We start from the raw sequence: 9,767 nt of genomic DNA on the forward strand, positions 1-9,767 counted from the left end.
GAAAACAATGGATTAAATCTCAAAATTACCCAAGCATGGAATTAACAAGTCATCATCCAACATACATGATAAAACCCCCCAAGGTTCACCAAAACCCGGTGGCCTTGGGGTCTAGTGTGTCATCTTCCCACAACAAGCAATACAAACAAGCAAAAACATGAAACAAAAAGCATAAATGACACTCCCTAGATGAAATGGTGGAGGAGGAGGTGAAGAATGTGCTGAATGATGCTTTCCCCGCCAGAGGAGTGCCAAATGACGCTTCCTCAAGCTGCGGCTCTCCTTCCTTCAAATCATGGTCAATCTCCCCTTGAATGTTGTTGCCTTCTTGCCTTGAGAGTCTTGGACCTTGGGCTTGAATGATCTTCTAGCTTCCTTGCCCTTCTTCTCATTCCCAAGGTCGCCCAAAATCTCCCAAGTGATCTCCCCAAAATCGGCCAAGAAAAGGTCCAGCCAAAAAGTCCTTGTTTTGCCCTAAAAAGTTGGTATTTATACCCCCCCGAAGGCATACGGGTCGTATGGAGGTTGTATAGCACTCAAAAACCCTAGATTCGTGATCCATACAGGGTGCATACGGCCCACATACTGGGTAGTATGGAAATCTGGGCAAACACTCCAAATCATTCTGCTGCTATAGTACATACGACCCCCATACTGGGTAGTATGGGGGTAGTATGAAATTCCTGTTTTCTTCTCTTTTCGCCCAAATGATATCTTCTTGTTCTCCATGGCTTCCTTTTGCCCTACAAATCAAATAATAGACGATTAAGCGCAAAACGGGCATTAAACCTCACAAAATACATGCAAAGTGAATACGATATATACATGAAAACATCTACATTTAGACACTTATCACTAAGGCCAAGCACTTTCAATATTTTCTTCTTCTATGCTTCAATGTTTTATTTTCACTTGAGGACAACCAAAAGTTTAAGTGTGGGGGAGTTTGATAAGTGCTTGTGTATTAAGAATATGAAGTATTCTTTTCTTACGATGAGCATTACTTTTGTTAGATTTTAGCGCTAATACATGTGCTTTTATGTTCTTTTTCACATATAGGATGGTAACGTCAAATAAAGAAGATAGAAGCCAAAGTGGATCATCAACGTATATTGTTGATGAAATCTTGGAATAGACAAACGAGAAGACACAAGTTAGGCTCAAAGATACATGAATTGTGCTAACCTCAATGTGTTCAAACAATTACAATGGTTTAGATAGGCACAAATGTTGTCACATTTGTGTATCCTAACTTGTGCAATGATAGTAAGATCTACACTAATAAGACCTTTTATTAAAGAAGCGACGCGATCTAAGGCATAAATGTGTGCCTGTTTGTATTACCTCGATGAAAAGTGTGGATCGGGAGTGTTTTTGGCAGAGTACTATTCATAAGAAACTCAAAATCCAACAAATCCACATGGGCCTGTAGAAATTCGACACGCCCATGTGGATTCCCAAATCCAACCTATATAAAGCTGCAAACAGCCCAGATTTCAGCATCTTTCTTTCCATCTTTTCGCCACCTTTTGAGAGGCTTGTGGCTAGGGTTTAGAGAGGCTTTGGCAAGACTTTTGGAGTGGTTCTACGGCTTCGACACCATGTTTCTCTTGGAAGATAGTTATTGGGGAAGCTTTCGTCAGCACCGATCTGGCGAGGTGTGCCCTAGGCTTGACGAGGGGACCTTTGGAGAGGATGAGGTTACTCCGCATGACCATCAACGCAAATACCGAGGGGAATTTTCTATGGATTACATTTTTTTACTTTTGATTTCATTATTGATAGTATCTTACTCCATGGAGAGCTAAACCCCCTAGTGGGTACTTGGATTTGTGAACCCAAGGATCTATTTGTTTCATTAAACTTTTATTATGTTTTCCTTAATTGATGTCTTTAATTGAGCTCTCATGAGATAGCTATTTCTCTCATTAGGGCATCAACACATCCTCTAAGGTAGCCCTTTCCAAAGCGGCCGCTAAGGTGGCTTTCACACTTTCGAGGTGGTAGCTCTTTCTACCGGGGTGGTAGTTTTCACACATCCCATGAGATAGCTCTTTCTCTCATTAGGGCATAACTAGTATCCGACTTATGAGAGTAGCTTCATACATCATAGGTGGTAGCTCTTTCCACCCAAAAAGCACAACTAAACAACAAAACTATTTTGTACTATTTTGTTCTTTCTTTTCATTTTTCCATTTTTTTAGAATTAACACAAGAAACAACTAAAACTAGTCCCTTATACATCAAACATGAGCTTTCAAAAGAGTTCAAATATGAGTAGTGCAACAAGTGTCAATCGGGCAAAAATTCCTAGAAATCAAGCAAAAACTAGAGCATGAAAACATTCAATGTTAAAACTTCTCATAAACTCAAGAATATAATCAATGCAACTAAGGTTAACCGCCATTGGCTATGTGAGCATGTATATCAATCAAAACTAGTATAAAAGAGATGTGTGCAGTATGAAACTCCTCCCCACACACACTTATGTTGTACATTGTCCCCAATGTACACGTGCAAGCTCATTCATAATGTAAATCAATTGGATTAGGATGTGGGAGAAGCAATCAAAACAATACTCCCCTGACTCTTAGTGTTGCACTTGATGGAGCTAAGTCCTTGGGAGTGTTGTTCCAACAAGTTGTGAAGCTCACACGGCCAAGTGCCGGAAGACCTTGGATGTGCCCATGACAAAGTCTCAATTCCCATGATGACAAGACCATCTGCACGCATACACAAGGGGGTTCAGTGAAGCTCAATAAAAACAAAAATAACTTGAGTATATAAAAGATAAATCAATGAATACAACTTGAGATACAAAATAAACTCAGAAGGAAAGTCCTTTCTGAGTATACAAGTCCAAAATAAAATACAGAAGTAAAAGATGAGCAAAATCAAATCAAGTGTCGATGCCGCGCTCTAGATCCTCTGCTACTGCTGGTGCTAGATCAAGGGATGCTAGTAGATGTGGTGAAGAAGAGGCTGGAGAGGCTGGGGATCTGCTTCTCAATAGCTGTCGTAAGAAGTCAAAACGGGCCATCAAATTGACATACTGTGCTGACTGTATCAACCATATCTCGATGATCTCAGACCGTAATACACTCATAGTGTTCTCAAGCCTCTCTATATGATCATAGGCTGTTGAAAGGGTACCTAGGCACCTTGAGGTCTCGGTCGCCGTCAGTACGGAACCCTCTGCTGCATCCCTGCCGCCCTCGGTGCTCTCAGTAGTGGTAGTGGATAAAATATAAGATCTAGACCCATATCCGCGCACCACTCCCATCATCCTGAGAGTATCGAGTCCAAGCGGAGAGGGAATAACTGTCTGATCGGTATCCCGAAGAGCATCATCGAGACCCATCCCCAAAATAAGTCTAGTAATGTACGGACCAACAAATAATACTCCTACTCTCCTATTCTGCGCTTGGTATCGCATGTAATCCGCCACAACGTGCCCCAGATGAATAGGCACGGACCTATCCATGGAATACAGATAAAGCAGACTCTATCGGCTCAGAGTACTAGTGTTATCACCTCGGCCATCCACAGATCTTCTAATGACAGTGAATAAATATCTGTAGCATAGCCGAGACAAACACGTGGCCTTGGATACTGCTGGTTCATGCTGCCCCTGTCCGCACAAGACCTGGTAAGCCTACTGTGGGCTAAATGTGCCAAAGTAATCTATTGGTAGATGTCCATACTCGGTTTCTATATATGCCTCGTTGTATAATCCCATGCAAACTGAAAATTCAAAAATACTCATAGCAAATTGATGACTGAACACTCTAAACTGTATGTCATCCACAAACTTAAAAGACGCCAGCACCTCCAAAGTCAGTGCTTGAAAAACTGGCTCTCGTATAGACAACAACCTCTGTCAGCCTCCTACGGCCATCAGCGTCTCCAACTCCCTAATTAACTCATCACCCCACTGGACCCCACTTAGCACACTCAGGTCTGCAAACCAGGATTGGCCAAACCTAAGCCTCGATAGCCACTCGAAATGAGCTTGATGTTTAGGATTTGGAAATACAATGTGTGCTAACTCGGGTGAAGGCTCCCTAGGGCGCTTGCCTTCTTGCCTCCTCGAGTGTGCTGCCATTCTTGTGATAAATGAGGAAGAAACGATCAAATAAACTCTAAAACAATATACTACAGAATTCGACACGAGCATGTGGAAATTACCCATGCCCATGTGGATCTGCGGGGTGTGAAAACCGCACGGTTGTGCACCAATTCTCTAAAAATTCAACTTAAAACCACCCCTAAGACTTCCTAAACATGCATAAGATATTATATCATGAAAATTGGCACAACTCAAGATCCTCAATCAAACAAAAACCCAGGATTTCCAAAGAAAAGAGGATAAGAAGGGTTATCGATGAAATAGATGATAGTACTCCGAAAATCAGCACGAAATGTGAAGAAAAATCCTCCAAAACAACGGTGAAAGGCCGGGAAGTTGATCAGGAGTGGTTTTCGGGTGATTGGAGATAAAGAAGAAGAGAATAACCAAAGATTTTTAAAGAAAAACTCGTGACTCTTGGAATTCTGCGCATCCACACGGGCATGTGGAAATTACACACCCTCGTGTACCTCCACTGGAAAGCTTCACAAGGCCAGATAAACATCCTTGTGTGCTCTTAGGAAAACACTCACTGCCTCTAAATGCAAATACACGGCCGTGTGAAAAATACCCACGCCCATGCGCCCAACCAACAGGGGCAGCTCTGGACATCCGAGAAAAATTGCTAAGTGTTTCGCACGCCCGTGTGGAAATTCCACACAGGCGTGGGCATTCACAAGCCCAACCCACAGGGGCAAGCGCACGTCCCTGTGACTTCTCGGGATGAAGAGAGGTCCTCTGTAGAGAATCGCACGGGTGTGCGGAAATTACCCACGCTTGTGCGATTTTAACAAGGTCGCCCAAAGGGGCGAGTCCACTCCCCTGTGTGCTTTCGGGAAAGTCTGCCAATCTCTGCAGGACTTCACATGGCCGTGCGGAAATTACCCATGGGCGTGAGAGGTTTACATGATCGTTCACAGCGGCTAGTCCACGCCCCTGTGCCTTCTCTGGATGAGCTCATAATTCAAAACCACGGGCGTGTGTTAATTCCACACGCCCGTGTGTTTTCTCTAGAAGCCTTAGAAAATTTTCCAGGCTCTGCAGAAAATTTTTGAACATGTTTACACACTCAGAGCTTTCCCCAATATGCAATTTATACCAGTGAAAAACATGAGAAATAGCTCAAATAACCAAAACTTTTCCAAACTCACATGAAAACACACTATGAACTTGAAAACACATGATAAAATCACAACAGAAATATAAAACATCAAGACACCAACACTCAACAATTTATTCAAGCAACACTAAACTACCAAATTAAGAAAACAGTAAACACTTGGGTTGCCTCCCAAGAAGTGCTTGTTTAATGTCACTTAGCTTGACGTACCTTGTATTACCTCACGGGGGCTCATAGATGAAAGTTTCCCTCTTACCCATGGCGTATAAACATGATGAGCAAAATCTCTTGAGGGTAGAGGGTGAACTGTCGGGCTTGGGACTACCTAGCAATGATTCACCCAGTTTGTTCGGTTCAAGCATGTCTCCAACAGCCTCGGAGCATTTCCGGTGGCATCTCCTAGCCCTCTTCAATTTCTGGAGCACCTTCTTCAAGATCCCTGTGGTAGATGGTACTTCTTCCGTCGAACCAAGCATCATGGTCTCTTCATTGTCCTCCTCTTAGTCGAACAAGCCTTCGTTTGGATCCGGATTTAACATTTCCTGTATGTATTCATCAACAATCTCATCAGTGTATTCATCAACAATCTCATCAGTAGCGTCTAGAAAAAACAAAGTATCATCGAAATCAAGAGAATGTAGCATGGCTTCAGCAAGGCGGTATGTGAGCTTGTTATCTCCAACTCTCAAAATTAGCTCTCCGCCATTGATGTCAATCAATGCCTTGGAAGTATGCAAAAATGGCCCCCCAAGTATCAAGGGTACATCCACATCCTCATCCATGTCTAGTACTACAAAGTCAACTGGAAAAATGTACTTGTCCACCTTGACAAGCACGTCCTTGATGATGCCTCTCAGATGTCTCACCGTTCGGTCCGCTAGTTGCAAAGTCATCCGAGTAGGTCTAGGCTCGCCAAAGACTAGCTTTTGAAAGAAGATGTATGGCATGACGTTGATGCTAGCCCTTGAGTCCGCCAATGCCATTTCTTCACCTAGATTGCCAATATTACACGGAATGATGGAGCTTCCCGGGACTTTCTTCTTGTTCGGCATGTTTTTTTGTAAGACCAGTGAGCAAGACATATTTAAGATCACTGAAGCACTCTCCTCCACATTCCTCTTGTTGGTCAACAAGTCTTTCAAGAATTTTGCATACTTCGGCATTTGGGCCAATGCCTCAACAAAAGGAATATTGATGTGGAGTTTCTTGAACAAACTCAGGAACATCTTGTACTGTTCATCCCCTTGGTTATTCTTCAATCTAGAGGGATAAGGGATCCTTGGCTTAAAAGGTGGGGTTGCCACCTCCTTCTCTTTGCATGTTCCCTCTTCAATTTTTATAACCTCCGGTGCGTGTTCATCTGGCTTCTCACTCGGAAGCCTACCGTCGACATCACGACCACTTCTCAAAGTGATCATCTTCACATGCTCTCTAGGGTTGGTCTCGGTATTGCTCAGCAAACTTCCATGTGGCCTTTCCGATAAGGACTTCGAAATCTGCCCCACTTGATTTTCAAGACTATATAAGGAGGCGGTATGGTTGCCAAGTGTGGCCTCAGCTGATTCAAACCTTGTATTTGACGATTGCATAAACCTAGTCAAGGCCTTCTCCAAGTCAGTCATTCGGATCTCCAAACCTGAAACTCTGTTTTCCACATTTGGGCCTTGTTGTTGGAAACCCGGTGGCCCCATGGCCTTTTGTGTGCCTTGGTTGCTCTACGAGAAATTTGGATGATTCTTCCAACCCGGATTGTAGCTGTTGATGTATGGGTTCCCTTGTGTCCTCATGACATTACCTACAAAATCGACGTTCTCAACTGAAGATGCATCACCAATAGATATCGGGCAATCGGAGGAAGCATGTTCTCTACCACACCCGGTGCAAGTAATCATGGCCGCTACTCTGTTCGAAGTTAAAAGATCTAACTTATTACTCAATGATTCCACTTGAGCCGCCATTGAAGTCACTACATCTATCTTATGGAGACCGGCCACCTTTTTCTTCTCCCTGGCATTCCATTGGTAGCTGTTTAACCCCATTTCTTCAATTAATTGATGAGCCTTACCGGGGGTCTTGCTACCTAATGTACCTCTTGCTGCCACATCCAAGAGTTGCCTTGTACTCAGATTCAGACTTTTGTAAAAGGTCTGAACAATCATTTACTCTGGGAATCTGTGTTGCAAGCATTTTCTCAGGAGCTCCTTGAACTTTTCCCATATCTCAAATAAAGACTCCAATTCCAATTATACAAAGGACGAGATCTCATTCCTAATCTTTGCAAATTTTCTAGGAGAGAAATAACGGCTAAGAAAAGCTTCTACCATCTCCTCCCATGTGGTAATTGATGCTCTAGGTAAGGAGTGTAGCCACTGCTTTGGTCTCCCTCTCAAGGAAAATGGGAAGGCTCTCAACTTGATGGCATCATTCGTTACCACATTTATCTTTAACATATCACACACCTCGAGAAAGTTCTCTATATGACTGTTTGGATCCTCATCGGCCAAACTATTAAACTGTGCAGATTGCTACAACATGTGAATGAATGCCGGCTTCACTCGAAAGTTCGATCAGTAATTGGGGGATGCACAATGCTCGATTGTGTCTCCATCATCGAAAGGTCCGCATAATCGGATAATATCCGCTCGCTCATTCTGTTCTAACATGTTTTCAGATTCTTCTACTTCCAAATCAGGTAGATTAGACTGTTCTTTCATAGGTTCTTTCCCTTTTCTTCTCAGTATATGTTCAAGTTCGGGATCTCCTTCAATTGGTATGGAGGGGTTCCATAGGGTCATAACCTGGAGATGCACCCAAAATGAAAGAAAAAGAAATCAGAACGATGATAGAATAAGAAAATATGAAATAGAATGAATACATGAATAGCTAAGAAAACAAAGTGCAAAGTATCTCTAAACGCCTACTCCCCGGCAACGGTGCCAAGAACATGACACGTCCAGTATATGCGTGTAAACCGCAAGTGCACGGGTGTCAAAGAAATAATCCCAGATGAGTGGGTATCATATCCAGAGAGAGTAGGGAATGAAGACACTTAAGTTGCTTCTTAACTAATGTGGAAGATGAATAGTGATATGTGTGACAAGATTCAATTTTCAAAAGTAAAAACAACAGGAAAGAGACCAGAAGTAAAGGAGAAGGTAAGACAATTGATAAAGATAAGGTACCCAGATATTGTTCCACCTAGGACAATCATTTCAAGTGCAATAAACCTCTATTATGCTTCTTAACTAATGCAATAGTGAGTCGTGGAAATCCTTAATTGCATAGTCACAAATCTAAGGTCAACCGTGCCTAACTCTATACATGTCACGGAGGATAAATCGAACAATCTCAACACCTCACACTCATATAGAATTGCAATTAGCTCAAGGGATTCCAAATGATAAACCCTATTCCTATCTATAGACCTAACCCTTTGGTCCAAGTGAAAGATCCCTAGCCACAATTAAGCCTTAGATGCTAAAAGCAGTTCAACGCTTCACTCCATTGCACTCGTGACAAGATCCCCTTGCGTATATCCCACAAGTGCATGGGTTTGTCGAAGTAATAATCCCGGATGAGCGGGTATCGAATCCAGAGGGAATAGGGAATAAAAACAATTAATCCGCTTCTTAGGTATGTGAAAGATCAGTAGTGATAAGTGTGACAATGATTCAATTCTCAAAAGTAAAGACAACAAGTAAGAGAGTACGAGTAAAGAGGGAGGTAAGGCAATCGATAAAGATGGGATACTCAGATAATGCTCCGCCTAGGACAATCATTTCAAGTACAACAACCCTCTATTATGATTCCTAATCAATGCAATGGCGAGTCATGGAAATCCTTAAATACATAGTCCCTAATCTAAGGTCAACTATGCCTACCTCTATACATGTCCCAGAGGAGAGATTTAATAACCTCTCAACCTCGCACTCGAATAGAGTTGCAATGAGCTCTAGGGATTCCAAGTGATAAATCTCTTCCTAAATATAGACCTAACCCTTTAGTCCAGGTGGAAGGTCCCTAACCACAATTAAGCCCTAGATACTAAGATTACTTAAACAATTCACTTCGTTGCATGCCCAACTAAGCCCCAGCAGAGGGTCATCTCTTAGACCATTCACTCTATTATGGCCGCAAAGAACTCGAGGAACCGAGGTAGAATCTATCACATCGGAGAGGAAAGGGTACGCTCCTGTACCTCTCGACTCACCCTCTCAACCCTCTTCTACCTAGCTTTGTCTAACGCTCGTGGTGTGTCACTCACTCACAAGGTTACCAACAAGAACTCTCAACCCTAGTGCCACTCTAGGGGATATGTTCATACAATCAAGCATTCAATGCTGGAACTCACAATAAATATCAATTAATTGAAAGCATAATAAAGAGATTTAATGAAACAAATACATCCTAGGGTTGACAAATACCAAAGTACCCACTAGGGGTTTAGCTCTCCATGGAGCTAAGTACAATCAAAGAAATAGAATGTAAAAACAATGAATCCATAGAGAAACCCTCTCA

The 9,767-nt window shown here is 42.5% G+C and overlaps 1 non-coding gene across 1 annotated transcript; it reads left to right on the forward strand.

Annotated features, from left to right (window-relative positions):
* The first annotated feature begins 7,418 nt into the window (after positions 1-7,418).
* LOC120257201 lies at positions 7,419-7,525 on the forward strand. The gene has a single exon (XR_005535570.1). It is a non-coding gene; the product is annotated as a small nucleolar RNA R71 (small nucleolar RNA).
* Positions 7,526-9,767: the final 2,242 nt, after the last annotated feature.

The sequence above is a fragment of the Dioscorea cayenensis genome, unplaced genomic scaffold (genome assembly GCF_009730915.1).
Source record: "Dioscorea cayenensis subsp. rotundata cultivar TDr96_F1 unplaced genomic scaffold, TDr96_F1_v2_PseudoChromosome.rev07_lg8_w22 25.fasta BLBR01001940.1, whole genome shotgun sequence".
Lineage (NCBI taxonomy): Eukaryota > Viridiplantae > Streptophyta > Magnoliopsida > Dioscoreales > Dioscoreaceae > Dioscorea > Dioscorea cayenensis.